Raw genomic sequence first — 23,971 nt, forward strand, 5'->3', positions numbered from 1 at the left:
AATTTAGCAGGGTGTAGTGGCACCCCTATAGTCCCAGCTACTCAGGAGGCTGAGGTGGGAGGATCACTTGAGCCCAGGAGTTCAAGGCTGCAGTGAGCTGTGATTGCACCACTGCACTCCAGCCTGGGCAGCAGAGAGAGACCCTGTTTCAAAAAGAGAGAGAGAGAAAGAGAGAGAGAGAGAAAAGTTTGGGAAATTGAGATGTGTCTGCTTGTATGTGTGTGTGTGTGTGTATGTGTGTGTCTGTATACATACATTCAAACATATTAGATATTCATATGTAATATGGTTTATTACTCAACTCATTTTAGCTTGTGTGATTTTTTTAAAAGAATTTCTCATAATTTTTGTTTGAATCTAAAATCTTCAAATAAATGTTTTGATTTTTCTAGAGGCAATTATTTCTCTATTACAAGATATTTAAAGTTTAAACTTTTACAGTTTCATTCTTTTAAAAAAAAAAAGGACGATTTTTGTGTACCAAGACAGCCATCAATTTTAAACTGCTTTCATTACTCTCCCTCCATCTGCACATCTTAAAAAGTTGAAACTGCTTGTGATTCTAGAGTAAGGAATGAGCTCCACCCGGTGGTGAGATTTTGAAGTGCACCAAAGAAAATACCACTAAGTACACTCTCTGAATCCAATTTTCTGTCTTCCCTTTTTGTCTCTCACTCCACCCACAAGATTTTTAGAATCATCATCCTAGAAACTCATAGAGAAGAGGGGTTAAAAATGTAGATCACATCCTTCAACAAACTGTAAATCCTCTTCCACAATATGCTTCAAATGCCAAAATGGACAAAACTAAGAATTTATGCAGGAGGTTGCAAAATTTTTGTGTGCAAAATCAGACTTTGGCAATAACCTTGAGCAGTAGGATATATATAACTACCACAAGCTTGGTGTTCCAATAATGAAACACTAGGCATAAATGGGTTAAGCAAAACCTTTCATTTGGTTTCTACACTCGATATTGGATAAGAAGCTACATTTAATCCAGTAAAACAACTGGAGCCTTTATAACTTGATACAAAACATAATAATAGCTAACAATAACTGAGTACTTATGTAACAGGCTGCTCTATGTGATGTGATGTGTGTATAAATTTAATACACAACCCTATAGGGTAGGTGATATTATCAGAACCAGTTTGCAGATGAAAAAACTGGGGCCTAGAGAAAATAAATTGCTCAAGGCCACAAAGTGGTAGAGCCAGACTTGAAGTCAGCTAGCCCAGGCTCTAAACCACCATGCCATACTGCTTCTCTATAACTCAAATTGGACATAATCTCTCTCAGAATAAACAACTTGAGGCTAGGATCTTGTCCACATTCTTTCTCAAAAATAGCCAAAGGCAAGACAAGACCCCTGGTTCTATTTTTATTCATCTTATGGTCATCACAGATTTGTAACTCTAGCTTACCGCCCTTGTTCTTTCCCTGCTGTGACAATGATTCTGTTTGGGAGTTTCAGTAAAAAGTCTTGTAGCTGAGAGCCTGGGTTTTATGTCTCTTCACCATTTATCTTGTGCCTTCTCCCCCAACTCCCACCCTGTCTCAGCCCCAGCCTCCTCAAACATCATTCATTTAAAACCATGTTGAAAATGACACATTCTTTAAAATCCACCAATATTAATACAATCAAAATCAGAATTTTTCCTAAAAGATTTGTGTGTACACACACACACACACACACACACACAGGCAAGCACTAATTCTCATAGAAAACCTTAAATAGTATTTTACAGTACTTTCAACATTGCTACCAAAGCCATATTCCATTAAGGCAAAAAAGCCTTTTCTCATTCATTCATCCAACAAAAATTTATTGAGCTTTTACTTCTCCTAAGCTGTGGAGATACAACAATGAAGAAGCCAAATATGGTCCCTGCCCTGATGGAACTTATAGTTCTGAATATTATTCAATATACATAAGAAAGAAGGAGATGACTCTGACCTAAAGATGCCTTCTAGATTTTTTTTAATGCACTACCTTCAAATTAGAGCTACCAATATGCATACCCTCCAGCTAGGTGACAAAAAAAGGAAACTTACAATCTTTGTAACTCCACTGGCAGAAAATAAAACCCATGAATATTCCAATAGGAGGAAAACAGGATTGTATTCTATATTCAAAAATTACCAGATGACAATTTTCTCAGACTGCCAAAAATGGAAATTAGAGAGGCATAGGGCTGCCCTGGAAGCCACCTTGCCATGGCATCTTGCCTTTCGAATTTGGAGTTCCTTGCTAAACTAGAGGCAATCTGGAAGTAGCTCAGCATGATCCAAATGAGAACCTTGGGTAAATTCCTCCTTGTCTTTTTGTGCCTGTGATCCTTGGGCACCACCCAGATTGCAAACTCTGGCTGACATCAACCATCCAACAATTTTTCTTGATGCCACTCCTCTTTACTGCCCTTCTCTACCCAATTTCGTGCTGCTCCTCTCTCTCCCAACATTTCCACTACACCATCTGAATCTTGTTCCATTGTAAACAAAGTCCACTTCTAAGTCTGCTACTTCTTCCCTCCATCTCATCCCATCTCACTCTATGCTCATTCCATCTCCTGTTGCTAACTGAAAGCTGGCTCTCTACCCTGCAACCCCATGTCCCACACAGCCATATCAAGGTTGGTCTTTCTTGCACAATGTGCATAGTGGGCAAGGATGAGGGTTAGGGAGAGTTGTGTTACTATTCTCCTTAGTCCCCCATTGCATTTTCTAAACAATGAAGAAGCCAAATATGTTTGCCAGGGAACATATTTGGCTTCTTCATTGTTGTGTCTCCAGAGGTTAGGAGTAGTAAAAGCTCAATAAATTTTTATTGGATGAATGAAGAGGTAGGCAAACATTTTCTTTTCTTTCCTTTTTTTTTCTTTTCAAGACAGGGTTTTGCTCTGTCACCCAAAACAGGGTCTTGTTCTGTCACCCAGGCTGGAGTGCAGTGGCATGAGCCTAGCTCACTGCAGTCTCAAAGTCCTGGACTCAAGCAGTCTTCCCACCTCAACCTCCTGAGTAGCTAGGACTACAGACACACAACACCAACATGCCTGGCTAATTTCTTTTTTAGAGATGGAGTCTTGCTGTATTGCCCAGGCTGGTGTCATACTCCTAAGTTTAAGTGATCCTACCACCTTGGCCTCCAAAAGCACTGGGATTACAGGCAGGAGCTACTGCACTCAGCCAAATATTTTCTTAAAGTACCAGAGAGTAAGTATTTTAGACTCTGTGGAACATACCAGCTGTGTTGCAACTACCTGACTCTACGGTCATGGCTTAAAAGCAGCCATAAACAATGCATAAACAAATAAGCATGGCTGTGTTCCAATAAAACCTTTATTTGTTTATATTTTTATTTTCAATTTTGTGGGTACATAGTAGGTGTATATATTTATGGGGTAGATGACATGCTTTGATCCAGGCATGCAATACATAACAATCCCAGCATGGAGAATGGGGTATCTATCCCCTCAAGCATTTATCCTTTGTGTTACTAACAATCCAATTACACTCTTTTTGTTATTTTTAAATGTCAATTAAGTTATTGACTATAGTCACCCTATTGTGCTATCAAACAGCAGGTCTTAGTCATTCTTTCTATTTTTTGTACCCACTAACCACCTGTATTAGTCCGTTTTCATCCTGCTAATAAAGACATACCCAAGACTGGGCAATTTACAAAACAAAGAGGTTTAATGGACTCACAATTCCATGTGGCTGAGGAGGCCTCACAATCATAGTGGAACATGAAAGGCACGTCTCACAAGGCAGCAGACAAGAAAAGAGAGCTTGTGCAGGGAATAATATCGAGTTATATGTTAAATGAGATAACGTATGTAAAACAATTAACACAGTACCTGACACCCAGCGGGTGCTCAATAAATGACAGCTAGGAATAAGAGCTCAGATTAGCTGGTGACTATATTTCCTCCTTCACTAAGACCTTTAAGTGTTTCTTAGCCTGGATTCCCCAGAAAGCAGAGCAATGGCTATGTGTTACTGTTTGGATGAACCATAAAAAATGCTGAAGTTCAACCATTTTGACATATGGAAACCATATAGTTCAGCTTAATACGTTATTAGAGAGTGCAATCCCAGGGAAGCAGAAGGGAGGAAAAAGGGAAAGATGAAGGAATGAGAGTCAATATAAAGGTACGTTGGTAATCAAGCTTAAGCCCCTGGGACCATTTTCAGACAGATAGTATAAACATGACTTGAATCTCAGATCAGTGGACAAGCAAGATGGAAAGAGAACTAAATGTCCAGTTCCAATCTTTTTTTTTTTTTTTTTTAGACAGTCTCACTGTCATTTACCCAGGCTGGAGTGCAGTGGTGTGATCAGGGCTCACTACAACCTTGAACTCTTGGGGATCAAGCAATCCTCATGCCTCAGCCTCCCAAGTAGGTGAGACTACAGGCATGTACACCATGCCCAACTTTTACTTTTATTTCATTTTGTTAGTAGAGATGAGGGTCTTACATTTTTACCCAGGCTGGTCATGAACCTCTGGCTTCAAGGGATCCTCTCACCTCTGTGTTGGGATTACAGGCATGAGCCACCACACCTGGCCCCCATCTTTTATGAATCAAAGGTTTGCGCTAAAGGGAGGCAGTGTTAATTCCCCTGCATCTCTAGGCTGCACTCTGCAACAGCACCCCAGCCAGAGGCAGAGTGGGCATGCAATGCAGAGCTGACTGTGAACCCCCACATAAGTCAGTCAGAGCCCACTCAAAAGCAGAGGCTGAGACTGAAGCAATAGCCAAGGGCCCCTGAGACGATAATGCCACGAGGATCCTGAACTGGTGTGTAAGAAATGGTTGATACACAGAGTGAAAGTCCTTGACTTCCTTTTCACTCCTCAAACTGTCCTGTAACTGTAATCCACGCTTTCTTTCCATAGGAGGAAGGGACACCTCTCCTCCTGTTTAGGGCTAATGTCTACCCCTCTACCCACTCCCTACTTTTCCCACTCACGTCTGTACTCTCAATTTCAATCCTTCCCACCTCCCCCAGGAACTTTTACCTTCAACTTCTCCCACTCTCTTGATCTCTTCCCCTCTACCTACTTATATCTGCTCAGGTTTTCCTTTCCTTAAAATAGCTTTCCTTTACTTTGTGCAGGCTTCTAGCTACTTCCTTTTCTCTTTCTTTCTCAGTAAAATATCTTAAATGAGTAATCCAGACTTACCAGCTCTACCTCAGAACAATATGAACAGATCTCATTGTTCTACTGAAATACCTTTGCTGAGGCGATCACTGACCTCCCTATGGTCGTATCGAATAGATACATTTCTGTTTATATCTATGTTGGTTTCTCTGCAGCATTTGATCCTGTTGCCTGCTCTATTCTCACTGAAACTCTTTGGCAGTTCAGTTACCATGATACCATTATTAGCTACTTCTCCTAATTCTTTTGCTGGCTTCTTTTCTCTCAGCCTCCATCCAGTCCGTAAGTGTGGAGTTCGCCAGAGTCCTTTCCTCAGTCCCCTTTTTCTCTCACTCTATATATCCTCCCTGGAATTCAGGTATATTTTGTGCTGATTACTTCCAAGTTTGTATCTCTAGCCAAATCTCTTCCTCAGCACTCATCTTCAAACATATGTATCCAGCTGCTTAATGGGCATTTCCAGAAGGCACTTGAAACCATTTTAAAACCTAAACTCATTATCTCCCCAACAACCTCCACCCCAATCTTGCCTTTTTTTTTTTTTTGAGAGGGAGTCACTCTGTTGCCCAGGCTGGAGTGAAGTGGCATGATCTCAGCTCAATGCAACCTCCGCCTCCAGGGTTCAAGCAATTCTCCTGCCTCAGCCTCCCGAGTAGCTGGGATTACAGGTGCCCACCACCAGGCCTGGCGAATTTTTGTATTGTTAGTAGAGATGGGAGCCTGCCAACCATGTGGGGCAGGCTGTTCTCAAACTTCTGACCTCAAGCAATCCACCCACCTCAGCCTCCCAAAGTGCTAGGATTACAGGCGTAAGCTACCACACCAGGCTACCAATCTTGCCTTAAACCCTATCTGCAGATAATGTCTGTTTTCATCATTACACTTTACATTTTATTCAACAATTAATAGTTAAGCACCTACTCCATACCATACACTGTTCTAGATGCTTGCTCTGGTCTCTCTGGTTTTTTGTTGGGTGTTTTGTTTGGCCACACCTCATCTAGAGCTCTGGTTTCTCTGACTTGCCATATCCCGGCACTTGATATTTGGTTCTGGTCCTTTCCATTTTGTCTACACTTTAAACTCCTCCATCAGGGAAGGATTTGGACCCCGGGAACTGGAATTGCTCATACAAAAAATCTTGGACTCCTCCTGGCACCACCAAGGTCAGCTGAAGTGTCTGCGCCAGAGTAGGGCTACAGTCCAAAAGAGCACACCCTTCACAGTGCCCAGCACAGGGCACAGGGGGACGTGTAGTGGGGGATGGAAATGAGGATGAGAAGGAATAGTGATCTGCTCACACTGCAGCTCTAAGAAGCTAGACCCATGCCCACCAACAGGTACTAGGCACTATGTAAAGTACATAGCCAATAACCATTAGCATACTTAGTTCAAAGACTAAGTCCTGAACTTCTCAGCCTGACACACACCTTCTATCCCATTCTATCTCTTTAGTCTTCCACACACAGACTTCAAGTAGTCTTTCTCCACATTATGTCCTGGAACTGGATACAGATTGAATCCCAGGTTGAATTTCAGGTAATGGTTTTGGCTCTTTCCATTTAAAATTCTGTTACTGGTACCAGCAATGTTCTGACCACCTGCACTGGCCCAATGTTGAGACTTAAGAACAAGTGAGGGAAATGATTGGTTAGGCAAGATTACAAAGTGCCTTGAATATCAGATTGAGAACCAAGGATTTAAACTTGTAAGAGGTACAGAGTCTATGAGGTTTCTAGGCAGGAAACCAAGATGATAAAAACAAAAGCCATGTTTTAGAACCTGGTAGAGTAGTAGGACTAGTTGTAATGAAGACTGAAAAGAAAGACTGGAAGCAAGGAACGCTATTAGAGACCTATTTCAGCAATCCAGCCTAGCCCAGTCAACTACACTTGCCTGATCTCTTCAGGCTTAATCCCTCGTCAAACAGACCATGAAATCTAAATGGGGAACCTTCAGCCGGCATTGGAGGACAGATGGCCATATTTGGAACAAGTTCAGAACATTACATGACCAGTAAATGAAATTGATATCACTGCAGATCACTCGTTGGATGGCTTCAGTTTTTAAATAGGGGTTCTTTTCCACCGTAACATAAATATCTGAAGTGTCTCCTTTACTTTGAGCACTAACATTTGGGGCTATTTACTAGGGCACCACCAAGAATAGAGGATGACTCTCTCCTAGATTGTCCAAGCCTTATTTTGCAAATTGCCCTTCGTTAGGCTTTCATTTTAGAATTGTATTACAGGGTCTAAAAAATAAACTCTCTGATTACTCACACAGCTTTTGCAGGGGTAGCCCTTAAAAGGGAATATTAATTAGTTATACCTCTAGAGCTGAAAAACAACTAATGTTACAATATTTATAATGATTTTTGGCCAATCAACTCCAGTTTTATTTACTCGTTTAAGGAAATAAATTTTACTTATTTGTTCCTATATATAACTGACTTCTCATTTGAATGTTACCATCAATGGTCCGTGGCTACTGTAATCAAGATCTAGAATGAAGGGGTGATGCTAAGAACAATGTCTCATGCCTGTAATCCCAGCACTTTGGGAGGCCAAGGCAGGAGGATCACTTGAGGCCAGCAGCTCTAAACCACCCTGGGCAACATAGTGAGACTCTGTCTCTACAAAAATAAAAATAAAAAATAAAATGTAGGGGTGGAAGAGAGTAGTAGACAATCTTATAGAGAAAAATTATAAGCTTTTATTTGAATAGTAATTAGGAAGCCAATTTGATAAACTAATAAAACAAAGAAGATAATTAGAATTAGGGATATTATCCATAATTTCCTAAAATCAAATGTCTTATGAGACAAACTTTAATAAAGTTATTGGAACATATTTTTACCTCAGCTGTAATGTGTATAATGTACATGATATCTAAAAGTCTCAGAGATATATTACATAATCTACAATAAATTAGTATGACATACAGTTTAATAACATCATCTAGATATAGTTAGAAATAAGTTCAAGCAAAAGACACATCCGATAAAGAAATATTATTCAAAATATACAAAGAACTCTTAAAAGTGAACAATAAGAAAACAAACAACTCAGCTAAAAAATAGGCAAAAGGGTTGGGAGTGGTGGTTCACACCTATAATCTCACCACTTTGGGAGACTGAGGCAGGAGAATCGCTTGAGCCCAGCAGTTTGAGACCAGCCTGGCAAACAAAGTGAGACCCTGTCTCTTTAAAAAGTAAAATAACATAATTAGCTAGATGCAGTGGTGCACTCTTGTGATCCCAACTACTCAGAAGGCTGAGGCAGGAGGATTGCTTGAGCCTAGGAGGTCAAGGCTGCAGAGAGCCATGTTTGTGCCACTGCACTCCACCCTGGGTTACAGAGGGAGACCCTGTTTTAGAAATAAAATTAAAAATTAAAAAATAGGCAAAAACCTGAACAGACCTCATCAAACAAGATATACAAATGACAAATAAGCATATGAAAAGATATTCAACATCATATGTCATTAGGAAATTGCAAATTAAAACAACAATGAGATACCACTATACATTTATTAGAATAGCCAAAATTCAAAACAATGACAACACCAAATGCTGATGAGAACATGGAGCAACAGGAACTTTCATTCATTGCTAGTAGGAATGCAGAATGCTACAGCCACTTTGAAAGACAATTTGGCAGTTTCTTACAAAACTAGATATACTCTTACCAAATAATCCAGCAATCATCCTTCTTTGTATTTGCTCAAAGGAGTTGAAAACCCATGTCCACACAAAAACCTGTACACAGACTGGGTGCAGTGACTCATGCCTCTAATCCCACCACTTTAAGAGGCTGCGGCAAGAGAATCACTTGAGCCCAGGAGTTCGAGAGCAGCCTGGCAACACAATGAGACCCCATCTCTACAAAAAATTTTGGAAATTAGAAGAAGAGGTGGAACAAGATGATGGAATACAAGGCTCCATCAATAGTCCCCCCGGCAAGGACACCAATTTAACAACTATCTACACACACATACACACACACACAAAACACCTTCATGAGAACCAAAAATTAGGTGAGCCCTCATGGTACCTGGTTTCAACTTCGTATTGCTGAAAGACACTCTCAAGAGGTAGAAAGGAGAGTCTTGAATCACTGAGGCCACTCCTCCCCCACTTCCCAGCAGACAAGGTGGTGTGGTGCAGAGAGGATCTCTGGGTGCTGGGGGAGGAAAAGCATAACAATCATGAGGCATTGAACTCAGTGATGTCCTATTAGAGCAGAAAGGAAAACCCAGACCAAACTCAGCTGACTCCTGCCCACAGAGAGAGCATTTAAACTAGCCCTAGCCAGGAAGGAATCACCAATCCCGATGGTCCGAACTTGAGTTCCCACAAACCTCACCATTGAGGGCTAAGGGGCTCTGGGTCTCTAAGAAAACTTGAAAGGTAGTCTAGGTCACAAGGACTACAACTCTTAGGCAAGTCCTAGTACTGAACTGGACCCAGAGACAGTGGACTGGAGGCCTGGCAACACGACGAGACTCCATCTTCTGTTGCCTCCAGTATATCACAACGTGACATACTGAGACACCAGCTGGTGTAGCTAAGGGAGTGCTGGCATCATCCCTCCTCTAATCCCAGGCTGCACAGCCCGCAGCTCCAAAAGAGACCCTTCATTCTGCTTGAGGAGAGAGAAGAGTGGGGAGGACTTTGTCTTGCATCTTGGATACCAGCTCAGCCACAACAGGATAGGGCATCGGTCAGAGTTGTGAGACCCCCATTTCAGGCCCTACCTCCGGGATGACATTTCTAGACTTTCCTTGGGCCAGAAGCAAACCTGCTGCCTTGAAGGGAAGGACCCAGTCCTGGCAGAGTGCATTATCTGCTAAATGAAGAGCTCCTGGGCCCTCAATAACCAGCAGGGATACCCAGGTACTATGTCAAGGGCATTGGGTGAGCTGCTAAGGCTTGCTCACTTCAGATACCAGCTCAACCACAGAGAGTTAGAGAGCTAAGCGGGCTCTTAGGACCCTCAATTCCAGGACCTGATACTTGGATGGCATTTTTGGACCTGCACTGGGCCAGAGGGGAGCCCATTGCCCTGAAGGGTGAGTGACAGGCCAGGCAACTTTCACCATAAGCTGACTTAAGAGCCCTTGGGCCTTAAGGGAACATCCTTCAGTAGTAGTCTGGTAGTAGTAGTAGACCTATGGCCTGTGGTGGCAGTGGCTACAAGGTGAGGCTCCTCTGCCTTTGGAAAGGGGAGGGAAGAGTAGGAAGGACTGCATCTTGTGGGAAGGATCACATCTTGTGAGCTCTAGTCAGGGACTAGAGTCAGAAACTTCTAAGGGGCCTGGGGGACCTCGTTGCCCTGAAGGGAAGGACAACAAAGCAGCTGGCTTTGCCACCTGCTGATGGCAGAGCCTCAGGGCCTTCAGCGAACATAGGCAGTAGCCAGGGATTGGTTACAGTAGGCCTTGGGTGAGACCCAGGGCTTTGCTGGCTTCATGTGTGACCCAGCACAGTCATAGTGTTGGTGGTCACAGGGGTGATTGTGTCACTCCACCCCCCCAGCTTTAAGTGGCTCAGAACAGACAGAGAGACTACATTTGTTTGGGAGAAAGTAAGGGAAGAGAACAAGAGTCCCTGCCTGGTAATCCAGAGAATTTCCGTGGATCTTGTCCAAGACTATCAAGGCAGTACCTCTATGAGACTGCAAGAATCACAGAGTTACTGGGCTTGGGGTGTCCCCTAAAGCAGTTACAGCTTAGATCACAACACCCAAGACCTTTCAAATATCTGGAAAGCCTTCCCAAGAATAAAGGCTATGAATAAGTACAGACAGTAAAGACTACAATAAATACCTAACTCTCCAATGCCCAGAAACCAAAGAACATCTACTAGCATCAACACCATCCAGGAAAACATGCCCTTACCAAATGAGCTAAATAAGGCGCCAGGGACCAATCCTGGAGAAACAGAGACATGTGACCTTTCAGACAGAGAATTCAAAATAGCTGTGTTGAGAAAACTCAAAGAAATCAAGAGAATACAGACAAGGAATTGAGAATTCTATCAGATAAATTTAACAAAGAAATCAAAATAATGAAAAAGAATCAAGCAGAAATTCTGAAGCTGAAAAATTCAATTAGTATAATGAAGAATGCATCATAGTCTTTTAATAGCAGAATTGATCAAGCAGAAGAAAGAATTAGTGAGCTTCAAGACAGGCTATTGGAAAATACACAGTCAGAGGAAACAAAAGATAAAAGAATTTTAAAAAATGAACTACACGTACAGGACCAAGAAAATGGCCTCAAAAAGGCAATCTAAGGGTTATTGGCTTTAAAGATGAGGTAGAGAAAGAGATGAGGGTAGAAAGTTTATTCAGAGGAATAATAACAGATAATTTCCCAAACCTAGAGAAATATATCAATATGAAAGTACAAGAATGTTATAGAATATCAAGCAGATTTAACCCAAAGAAGATGATTTCAGGGCATTTAATAATCAAACTCCCAAAGATATGGGATAAAGAAAGGATTCTAAAAGCAGCAAGAGAAAAGAAACAACATACAATGGAGCTCCAATACGTCTGGCAGCAGACTTTTCAGTGGAAACATTACAGAACAGGAGAGTGGCATGACATATTTAAAGTGCTGAAGGCTTTACCCTAGAATAGTGTATCTGGCAAAAATATTCTTCAAACATTAAGGAGAAATAAAGATTTTCCCAGACAAACAAAAGTTGAGGAATTTCATCAACACCAGACCTTCCCTACAAGAAATGCTAAAGGGAGCTCTTCAATCCAAAAGAAAAGGCTGTTAATGAGCAAAAAGAAGGTACAAAACTCACTGGTAATAGCAAATGCAGAGAAAAACAGAATTACTATAACACTGTAACTGTGATGTGTAAACTACTCAAGTAGAAAGACTAAATGATGAACCAATCAAAAATAATAACTACAACAACTTTTCAAGACATAGAAAGTACAATAAGATATAAATGGAAACAACAAAACGTTAAAAACTGGGGTGATGAAGTTAAGGCATAGAGTTTTTACTAGTTTTCTTTTTGCTTGTTTGTTTATGCAAACAGTGGTAGGTTGTTATCAGGTTAAAATAATGGGTTGTAAGATAGAATTTGCAGCTGGGCGTGGTGGCTCATGCCTGTAATCCCAGCACTTTGGGAGGCCAAGGCAGGTGGATCACTTGAGGTCAGGAGTTCCAGACCAGCCTGACCAACATGGTGAAACCCCATCTCTACTAAAAATACAAAAAATTAGCCAGGTGTGGTGGCACATGCCTGTAATCCCAGCTACTTGGGAGGCTGAGGCAGGAGAATTGCTTGAACCCGGGAGGCAGAGGTTGCATTGAGCTGAGATTGAGCCATTGCACTCCAGCCTGGGCAACAAAAGCAAAACTCCGTCTCAAAAAAAAAAAAAAAAAAAAGACTTTGCAAGCCTCATGTAACTAATATGGCTTGGCTCTTTGTCCCCACCCAACTTTCATGTTGAATTATAATCCTCAACGTTGGGGGAGGGACCTGGTGGGAGATGATTGGATCATAGGGATGGGTCTCCTCCTTGCTGTTGTGGTGATAGTGAGTGGGTTCTCACTAGATCTGTTTTTTTTAAAGTGTGTAGCACTTCCCCCTTCTTTCTCTCTTCCTCCTGCTCTGGCCATGTGCAGACATATTTTGCTTCCCCTTCTGCCATGATTGTAAGTTTCCTGAGGCCTCCTCAGGCTTGTGGAAGTGTGAGTCAATTAAACCTCTTTTCTTTATAAATTACCCAGTCTTAGGTAGTTCTGATAACAGTGCAAGAATGGACTAATACAGTAACTTCAAACCAAAAAACATGCAATGGACACAAAAATAAAAATAAAAAGCAAGAAACTAAATCACATCACCAGAGAAAATATGTTAAGTGAAAGAAGCCAGGCACAGAAAGACAAACATCGCATGTTCTCATTTATTTGTGGGCTCTAAAAATCAAAACAATTGAACTCGTGGACATAGAGAATAGAAGAATGGTTACCAGAGACTGGGAAGGGTAGTGAGGAGTTGGGGGGAGAGGTGGGGATGGTTAATGGGTACAAAAAAAATAGAAAGAATGAATAAGACTATTTGATAGCACAACAGAGTGGTTTTAGTCAATAATAACTTAATTGTGCATTTTAAAATAACTAGGCAGGGCGTGGTGCCTCATGCCTGTAATCCCAGCACTTTGGGAAGCCACGGCGAGAGAATTACTCGAGGTCAGGAGTTCGAGACCAGCCTGGACAACATGGTGAAACCCCATCTCTACTAAAAATACAAAAATTAGCCAGGCATGGTGGTGTGCACCTGTAATCCCAGCTACTCAGGAGGCTGAGGCAGGAGAATCGCTTGAACCTTAGAGGCGGAGGTTGCAGTGAGCTGAGATCATGCCACTGCACTCTAGCCTGGGTGACAGAGAGAAAAACCCCATCTCAAAATAAATAAATAAATAAAATAACTAAAAGAGTATAATCAGATTGCTTATAACACAAAGGATAAATACTTGAGGGGATAGATGCCCAGTTCTCCATAATGTGATTCTTACACATTGCATGCCTGTACCAAAACATCTCATGTACCCCATAAATATATACACCTGTCTACCCACAAATTTTTAAATTTTTAAATTTTTTAAAAAACTAAATTAGCTGAGCGTGGTGGCACATGCCTGTAATCCAAGCTACTCAGGGAGGATGAGGCAGGAGAATCACTGGAGCCCAGGAGTTTGAGGCTACAGTGAGAGCTATGATTGTGCCACTGCATTCCAGCCTGGGTGACAAAGTGAGACCCTGTCTCTCAAAAAAAAAAAGCCAGGAGTCAGGGCAACATAGCAAGACCCTACCTCTATGAAAATAAAAAATTAGCTGGGTGTGATGGCATACACCTGTAGCCCTAGCTACTTGGGGGACTGAGGTGGGAGGATCGCTTGAACTCAGGACTTTGAGGCTACAGTGAGCTATAATAGCACCACTGCACTCCAGCCTGGGTGACAGAGCAATATCCTGTCCCCACCACCAAAAAAAAAAAAAAAAGTCTGTAAAGAGAGGTTTCTAGCAGCTTTATTCATAATTGCCAAAACTTGAAAGCAACCAAAATGTCCTTCAGTTGGTGAGTGGCTAAATAAACTGGAGTAATCCAGACAATGGAATATTATTCACACTATGAAGAACTGAGCTATCAAAACCTGAGGAAATATGGAAGAACCATAAATGCATATTACTAAGTAAAAGAAGCCAATCTGAAAAGGCTATATACCTGATTATTCCAAACATATGACATTCTGGAAAAAGTAAAACTACGGATACAGCAAAAAGATCAGTGGTTGCCAGGGTAAACAGGGAGGGAGAAATGAATAGACAAAGCACAGAGGATTTTTGGGGCAGTGATACTACTCTGTATGATACTGTAATGATGGATACATGTCATTATACATTTGTCCAAACCATAGAATGTACAACACCAGGAGCGAACCCTAATGTAATTAATGTACTTTGGGTGATGATGATGTATCAATGTAGTTTCATCAGTTGTAACAAATATGCCACTATGATGTGGGATGTTGACAGTGGGAGAGGCTAGAGTGTGGAGTAAAAACAGTGGAAACGATGACAATATGTAGGCAAAATATTAAATGGGTAGGGTAAACTGTGCTAAGATCCTTGTGTTGGTAAAGAGAAGGACAGAACCATTAAGTAACTTGTTGAATTTATTAGAAAAATTAGTTTACAGTCCCACCAACAGTGTAAAAGTGTTCCTATTTCTCCACATACTCTCCAGCACCTGTTGTTTCCTGACTTTTTAATGATTGCCATTCTAACTGGTGTGAGATGGTATCTCATTGTGGTTTTGATTTGCATTTCTCTGATGGCCAGTGATGATGAGCATTTTTTCATGTGTCTTTTGGCTGCATAAATGTCTTCTTTTGAGAAGTGTCTGTTCATATCCTTCGCATTCTCAGCAAACTATCGCAAGGACAAAAAACCAAACACCGCATGTTCTCACTCATAGGTAGGAATTGAACAGTGAGAACACATGGACACAGGAAGGGGAACATCACACACCAGGGCCTGTTGCGGAGTGGGGGGAGGGGGGAGGGATAGCATTAGGAGATATACCTAATGTTAAATGATGAGTTAATGGGTGCAGCACACCAACATGGCATGTGTATACATATGTAACAAACCTGCACGTTGTGCACTTGTACCCTAAAACTTAAAGTATAATAAAAAGAAAAAAAGAAAAATTATATTTAAGTATCATAAAGTTGTAAATAAATCCTTAAAAGGATAAAAATACATTATATAGCTTCTAAACCAACAGAAGAAATTAAAGGAATATGGAAAGCTTTGTTAATCCAATAGAAAGTTTGGGAGGGAAAGGAAGAGGGAGAAAGTTAGGAAAATGTGTGCTGAATAGAACCTGAAGTAAGTGGGAAAAAGCAAGTTGCAGAATGATATGTATATATTGACACAATGTATATGAAGTTTTAAAAGCCCAGAAAACACTTAAAGCCCACCAAAGGATCTGAATAGACATTTCTCAAAAGGAGAAATACAAATGGCCAACAAATATATGAAAAAAATGTTCAACATCACTAATCATCAGGGAAATGCAAATCAAAACAACAATGATATCTTACCTTATCCCAGTTTTAATGACTATTATCAAAAAGACCAAAAAAATGCTAGTGAGGATGTGGAGAAGAGGGAATTCTTATATCTTCTTGGTAGGAATGTAAATTCGTATGGCCATTATGAAAAGCAGTATGGAGATCCTGCAGTAAAACTGAAAGTAGAACTACTGTATTATCCAGCAATTCCATTAATGGATATTTATCCAAAGGAAAGGAAGTCAGTATATCAAAGGGATATGTGCTCCCCTGTGTTACTGTAGTGCTATTCACAATAGCCAAGATATGGAATCAACCTAAGTGTCCATCAATGGATGACTGGATAAAGAAAATGTGGAATGGAATGGAATATTATTCAGCCATTAAAAATGAAATCCTTTCATTCACAGCAGCATGGATGAGCCTGGAGGACATTGTGTCAATGAAATAAGTCAGGCACAGAAAGGTAAATGCCACATATTCTCACTCATATGTGGGAGCTAAAAAAGTTGAGCTCTGAGAAGCAGAAAGAAGAATTATGATTATTAGAAACTGGGAAGCATAGGGAGGAGAGGAGGATAAGAAGTTGGTTAACAGATACAGTTACAGCTAGATGGGAAGAATATGTTCTACTGTTGTATAGCACTATACGGTGACTACAGTTAATAATTGTATTTTTTTAAAACTAGAAGAGAGAATTTTGAATGTTTTCAGCACAAATAAATGATAAATGTTTGAGGTGACGGATATACTAATTACTCTAACTTGATCATTATACATTGTATGTATCAAAATATTACTCTTATCCCATAAATATGTACAATTATTACATATCAACTAAACAAAAGAAAAATAGCTAGAAGAGAAGAATTGTAATGTTCCCAACACAAGGAAATGACAAATGTTTGAGGTGATGGATATTCCAATTACCCTGATTTGGTCATTACACATTGTATACAGATATCAAGATATCTCACGTACCCCCAAAATATGTACAACTATTATACATATTTTTAAATGAATAAAATACATTAGGCAACAATAAGTAAATAAAAATCAAACAAAAAACACAAAGCCCATAATATTACTTATTGTTTATGGATACCTAAACAATAAACACAAAATTTGTGATAAGTTATTTCTGGAAGGAAAGGAGAATGAAACCAAGGAAGGATATACAGAGGATATCAACTCTGTAAATGTTCAATTCTATTTTTAAAATCTAGTTTTTAAAATAATAAAACGTTAAGATTTTATAAAGACGGGTGGTGGATACCTAGGCATTTGTTACATTTTGTATTCTTGTCTCTCCATTTGAAATAATTACTGCTTGGAAAAATAAGTTGAAAAAGAGAGGGGAGCAAAGAATGAAAAACCTTATGTATGTATCTATTTTATATGAATAATTAAAATAACATATATATGTTGAGATAAGCATGCAAAAAATGGCTAGAAAATATAGACCCACTCTTAACAGTGATTGTCTTTGAAGGATAAGATTGCAACCTACTTCCACTTTCTGTTCTATATTGCTTTTTATTTTGTTTTGTCTTATAATGAACATGCATTATAATGTTAAGCAGTAAAAGAATCTTTTTTTTTTCAAGTAGAGACAATGAAAACAAGCGAGTCTGAACACAACTTTAGTCTTCATTAGGAAAACTCAAAGCTACAACAGTTTTTAAAAACAAGGAAAAGAACATATTTGAAATGCCATTTTCAAGCAAGTTCTCTCTGTATTTAGTGTTATGCTCCGTTGTGTCAAAATGCTGAGAAGAGTTATTAACTAACTGATGCAAAATGTAGATATCTTATTGTATTCTTGCTAAGCATTTCCATGGGCAAAAACGAAAGAATGAGATGATGTGGTAATTTTGATTAAATGGATGCCTGTGCTATCTTATGGCAGCTGGTTTTGAAGATTAGGCCATTCTTAGGCTGTAATTGGATAATGCTGGCTTTGTTGATTTGAAGTAGAAGGCTAATCCCAGGAGTTTACAGTGACAACCAAACTGTTAGATCGCTGGCATGGTAACAAGAAAAGAGGAAAACAAGATGCAATGATAGACTGGAACAGTCCTCTTGCCTGTATCTCATGCCAGTGGCAGTATGTATTATGCATTGGGTTGAACGTATATTTATATTTAATAGAAATATTACATATTCACAAATATGAAGATCACAGCATAGATCATGAATGAATACACCATAACATGCATGTTGTAAAGTGGAGGGCTAATTTCAAAACAAAAATCATAGTTCCAAGATGTAACCTTTGTGATAAGTAAACACATTTTGAATAGAACTATATTGCACATAATAGAGATATAGGATAATTACATTCTTTCAATATTATGTTGCAATATCATTGTAAACATATTTTATAAAACATATCCATGAGTGAGTTCATTATCTTTAATGGAAAAGGAGAATTGCCTTAATCATGACTCATAATCCTATTGCTGAGATGGAAATGAGTCATATGCAAGCTGTTAGTAGAGAAGACCAAAAAGGAAAACAAAAAAGATTTGCATCAAACAATGTAATGCCAAATGTATAGGGTTTTTTTCAACATCAGTAGTATGTTTTTCATTAAATTTTTAAGAAAGCCTACTGGGTAAAGTTTAAAAGATCATTTTAGATCAGCATTTTCCAAAAATGAATATAAAAATTACCCAGAATGGGCCTCTCTAAAAGACAGGACAGAAGAGGGCCCACTATGGCCCTCTAGACAACTTATAGATTCATCTGGAGGAAAAGTAGTCTCTGTGAACATGCTCCACCTTTTGCAGGAACTGTCATCAAGTTAAAAGCTGCTGTGAAATGTGGCAGTATTTATTAAAATTTTAAATGTTCATAACCTCTGATGGAGCTTTTGGCTTGCATACACAAGGATATTCATTGCAGTATTGTTTGTAGTTTTCTGTAATAGCTAAAAGTTGGTGGCAATCCAAATATTCATCAACAGAGAAATGTTTAAATAAAGCATGGTATATGCACAGAATGAAATGTTATATATACACACACATACACACAAACATATATATGTATACACACACAGAGAGATTCATAAGTACCAACATGGAAAGATGTGCTTATACATTAAGTGGAAAAAGTATGCTGTGCAGTGCCATGTTGAATATGATCCCATTTTCATTGTTGGTATCTGTACAAAAGAAAGAAAAATTAGAGGAATAAGCTGTAAACTGTTAACAATGGGGGCTATGAAACACTTTCACTTTTCAATTTACATGTTTACAAATCTTGTATAAGGTACACATTAATTTTGTAATCAGAAAAAATTTTAAAAATTAGACCTGCTGGACTGACGAGACTGAGATTCTTTACACACATACACAAACACATACACACAGACTAGTTTGACTGACAGGCCAAATTGATCAAAAATATATGTAGAAACAGACTAGGCTATATAGGCTTGATGTTTTTTCTTTAAGGTGGTGTTACGGGCTGAATTGTCTCCTTCCAAAATTGACATGTTGAAGTCCTAAGCCCCAGTAGTTCAGAATGTGATGCTATTTGGAAATAGGACCTCTAAAGAGGCAATTAAGTTAAAATGGGGTCATTAGGATGGCCCTGATCCAATATGACTGGTGTCCTCATTGAAAGAGGAAGGGATTAGGACAAAGACACACAGACAAAGGGAAGACCGTATGCGGACACAGGGAAGCTAAGCAGACAGGCCTCAGATGAAACCAAACCTGCCTCCAGAATTGTGAGAAAACAAATTTCTGTTGTTCAAGCTACCAAGTTTGTGGTATTTTGTAATGGCAGCCCTAGCAAACTAATACAAATAGTAGACTGAAGGCACATTATAAAAACCACTATAAATCTGCATTTTAAAACTGACTTTATAACAACATGGATGAACTTTGAAAACATTATGCTAAGTGAAAGAAATCAGTCACAAAAGACTATGTATTATATGATTCCATTTATATAGAATGTCCAAAATAGGCAAGTCTACAGAGACAGAAAGATATTAGTGGTTGTCTAGGCCTCAGAGCTTTGGAGGGGAATTAAGAATGACCACTAATGGACACAGGATTTCTTTCAGGATGTAGAACATGTCCTAAAATTGATTGTGGTAATGGTTGCATTTCTCTGTGAACACTAAAACCATTGAATTTTACTCTTTAAATACATGAATTGTATGATTTGTGAATTATATCTCAATAAAGCTGTTTTAAAAACTTGGTTTCAGGCTAGGCGCAGTGGCTCACACCTATAATCCCAGCACTTTGGGAGGCTGAGGCAGGATAGCTTGATCCTAGGAGTTCTAGACCACCCTGGGCAACACAGTGAGACTCTGTCTCTACAAAAATTGAAAAAAAAAAATTAGCCAGGTGTGGGGGCACACGCCTGTGGTCCCAGCTACTGAGGAGGCTGAGGTGGGAGGATCACCTGAGCTAGGGAGGTCGAGGCTGCAGTGAGCCACGATTGTGCCACTGCACTCCAGCCTGGGCAAAAGAGTGCAATCTTTGTCTCAATCACTTTTGACTCAATCACTTTGAGTCAAAAACTTTGACTCAATCAATATTATCTCAGTCAATCAAACAATAAGACTTGGTTTCAAGGAATAAAGAGAACAATCACATCACAAAATTCAAAATAGAGGAGTAACCATAGACGGATGAAATCAAAAAAATTATACAAGAATTTGCACGACTCTATACAAATACATTTGCAAACCTGGGTGAAATGGACTATTTCCTATGAAAATTTGAATTATCAAAATTAACTCAATTCGTTGGAAAAACATAACAAAAGCTACAAAAAAGGAAAAATGAAAGAAAAAAATTAACTCAAGAAGTGATTGAAATAAACAACCAATTATTCGAAATTATTTTGAAAAATGGTGTCAAAGAGTACCCTGCAAAATACATGAGGCTCAGAAGTTTCAGATAAGTTCTACCAAATACTCAAGCATTGAATAACTTCAATGTTACCACAACTGTTCCATAGTACAGGGAAGAATACAAATTATTTTCTTCAAAGTTCAATGAAAGCAATAGCTCAATCTCACTCATGAATATCAATGTAAAAATCCTGTACAAAATATAAGCAGAATAAGCCCATGGGAAGAATAACACGCCAATTACCAAGTAGTTCTATTTCTGGAAGTCAAATTTATTTTAATGTTAGGGAATTTGTTAATATAATTTACTATATTAATAGAGCAAGGAAGAAAAAATAATGTGATCATCTTCATAAGTGCTGAAAAGGCATTTGAAAAAATTTAACATCCATTTCTGATTTAAAATACTGTTTATAAACTAAGAATAGATACATACTTACTTACCATTATGTTATTTTAAAAAGCTTGATACTGATGCATAAACAAACAGATACAAATAGCAACGGAACAGAATACAGTCCAGAAATAAAGCCAAATATATATGGGACCTTAGTAATAAAAGCCACATTTCAAATCAGTGGGGGAAAAGGATGTATTCAACAAACGACATAGTGACAACTGGCTAGACATAGGTTGGATACCTACAACATTCCTTGCACCAAAACAAATTCCAGATGGGATTAAGGGATTCTTAAGAAACTAAAATGTATTTTAAAATTAGTTGGATATATTTATGACCTTAAGATAAGGAATGTCCGTTTCAACACGACACAAAATGCCAAAAGCCATAAGGACAATTTTGATATATTTGACTAGATTAAAAATTAAAATTTTCTGCATGGAAAAAAAAACTTCTTACCTCAAAATAATTCTAGATGCATGAAAGATTTAAACTTTTTTTAATCATAAAAATAACATGGAAGTTTTTTTTAATAACTACAACATGGAGGTCTTTGCAAAGAAGGATATGAAATCCAAAAGCCATAAAGAAAAGACTGACAAATTTGACTACATAAGTGGTTTACATGGAAAAAACACTATAACCAATGTGTAAAGAAAAGCTGGGCAAATATTGGCAATTCATACCACAGATGCAGCACTAAATTTTTTAATAAAGAGCTCCTACAACCCAAAAAGAAAAAGGCCAATAGCAAAACAGGCAAAAGAAATGGACTGACAGTTCACAGGAAGAAAAAGAAATTGCTTTTATTTATTTATTTATTTATTTATTTATTATTTATTTTATTTTATTTTTAAATTTTTTTCTCTCTTTTTTTTTTTTTTTTTTTTGGAGAGATGGAGTTTCACCATATTACTCAGGTTCGTCTCGGATTCCTGAGCTCAGGCAATCCACCCACCTCTGCCTCCCCAAATTCTGGGATTACAGGTATTTTTATTTTTATTAGAGATAGAATCTCCCTCTATTGCCCAGGCTGGAGTGCAGTGGCATGATCATAGCTCACTGCAGTCTCACCGCAGCCTCCACCTCCCAGGTTCAGGTGATCCAGTAGCTGGTACTACAGGCCCATGCCACATTTCTGGCTAATTTTCATATTTTTTGTAGAGACGGGGTCTTGCTATGTTGGCAAGGCTGATCTCAAACTCCTGGCTTCAAATGATCTTCCCACTTCATCCTCCCAAAGTGCTGGAATCACAGGTGTGAGCCACTACACCCAGCCAGAAATTGCATTTTTTTTTTTTTGAGACGGAGTCTCACTCTGTCGCCCAGGCCGGAGTGCAGTGGCGTGATCTCCGCTCACTGCAACCTATGCCTCCCGGGTTCAAGCGATTCTCCTGCCTCAGCCTCCCAAGTAGCTGGGATTACAGGTGCGGGCCACCACACCAGGCTAATTTTTGTAGGAGTTTCACCATGTTGGCCAGGCTGGCCTCGAACTCCTGACCTCAGGTGATCCTCCCACCTCAGCCTCCCAAAGTGCTGGAATTACAGATGTGAGCCACGATGCCCAGCCAGAAATTGCTTTTAGAATATGAAAATTGCTGAAGTTTACTCATAATGAAACACATGTTTATAAAAAGATGCCATTTTTACCTATCAAATTGCCAAAGATCCAAAAATTTAATAACTATTTTTCTTGAGGGTGTGGGAAAACAGGCACTCTCCCACATTATTTTTCTTCTTCTTCTTCTCCTTTTTTGTTTGTTTATTTTGAGACAAGGTCTCCCTCTGTCGCCAAGGCTAGAATGCCTGACGTGATCACAGCTCACTGCAACCTCCACCTTCCAGGCTCAAGCAATCCTCCCACCTCAGTCTCCTCAGTAGCTGGGACTGCAGGCACGAACCACCATGCCCAGCCAATTTTTTTATTTTTATTTTTGTAGAGACAGGGGTCTCCCTATGTTGGCCGGGCTGGTCTCGAACTCCTGGGCTCAAGAGATCTGCCCGCCTCAGCCTCCCAAAGTGTGGGGATTACAGGCATGAACCACAGTGCCCGGCCCCACATTTCTAATGTGAGTTTAAATTGGTACAAGCAGCATGGAGATCAATCTGGCAATATCTATCAAAATCTAAAATAATTGACTAAACAATTATATTTCAGGGGTTTTAGCCGACTTCAACATTTGCAAATGACATGTACACAGATATTTATTGCAGCACTGTTTGCAACAGCAAGGGCTGGAAACAACTGAATGCCCATCAAACAGGATATAGTTTAAATAAATAAAAGACCTATATGTTTGTATAAGCAATCTCTAGAAGATATCTGAAAAATTGTAACAGTGGCTACTTCTGAAGAAGGAAACTGAAGGGCTGGGGATCTGCAATTAAAAAGAGATTTCCTTTTCATTGTATACTTTTTCAGTACTGCTTGAACTTTTTTTTTTTTTTTTTGAGACGGAGTCTCGCTCTGTCGCCCAGGCTGGAGTGCATTGGCGCGATCTCGGCTCACTGCAAGCTCCGCCTCCCGGGTTCACGCCATTCTCCTGCCTCAGCCTCCCGAGTAGCTGGGACTACAGGTGCCCGCTACCACGCCCGGCTAATTTTTTGTATTTTTAGTAGAGACGGGGTTTCACCGTGTTAGCCAGGATGGTCTCGATCTCCTGACCTCGTGATCCGCCCGCCTCGGCCTCCCAAAGTGCTGGGATTACAGGCGTGAGCCACCGCGCCCGGCCGCTTGAACTTTTTACTATGTCTATAGTTTGCCTATTTGTGAGCTGCTATTTTGCTTAATAAACATATAGAAATTAGTTTGCACTAAGTACTATCAACTTTCCAAATATTAACTCAGATCTTTTTCATAACAACTCTATGAAGTATGCATTTTTAGTGTCTCCATTACACAGAT

The 23,971-nt window shown here is 39.5% G+C and overlaps 1 long non-coding RNA gene across 1 annotated transcript in view; it reads right to left on the reverse strand.

Annotated features, from left to right (window-relative positions):
• The window catches only part of LOC112206962 (uncharacterized), an 87,487-nt gene that overhangs the window by 46,067 nt on the left and 17,449 nt on the right, over positions 1-23,971 (reverse strand). The window contains exon 3 of the long non-coding RNA XR_010154629.1: positions 9,230-9,358. This is a non-coding gene — a long non-coding RNA (uncharacterized LOC112206962). The remainder of the gene's footprint in view (positions 1-9,229; positions 9,359-23,971) is intronic.

The sequence above is a fragment of the Pan troglodytes genome, chromosome X (genome assembly GCF_028858775.2).
Source record: "Pan troglodytes isolate AG18354 chromosome X, NHGRI_mPanTro3-v2.0_pri, whole genome shotgun sequence".
In the NCBI taxonomy this organism is placed as follows: Eukaryota; Metazoa; Chordata; class Mammalia; order Primates; family Hominidae; genus Pan; species Pan troglodytes.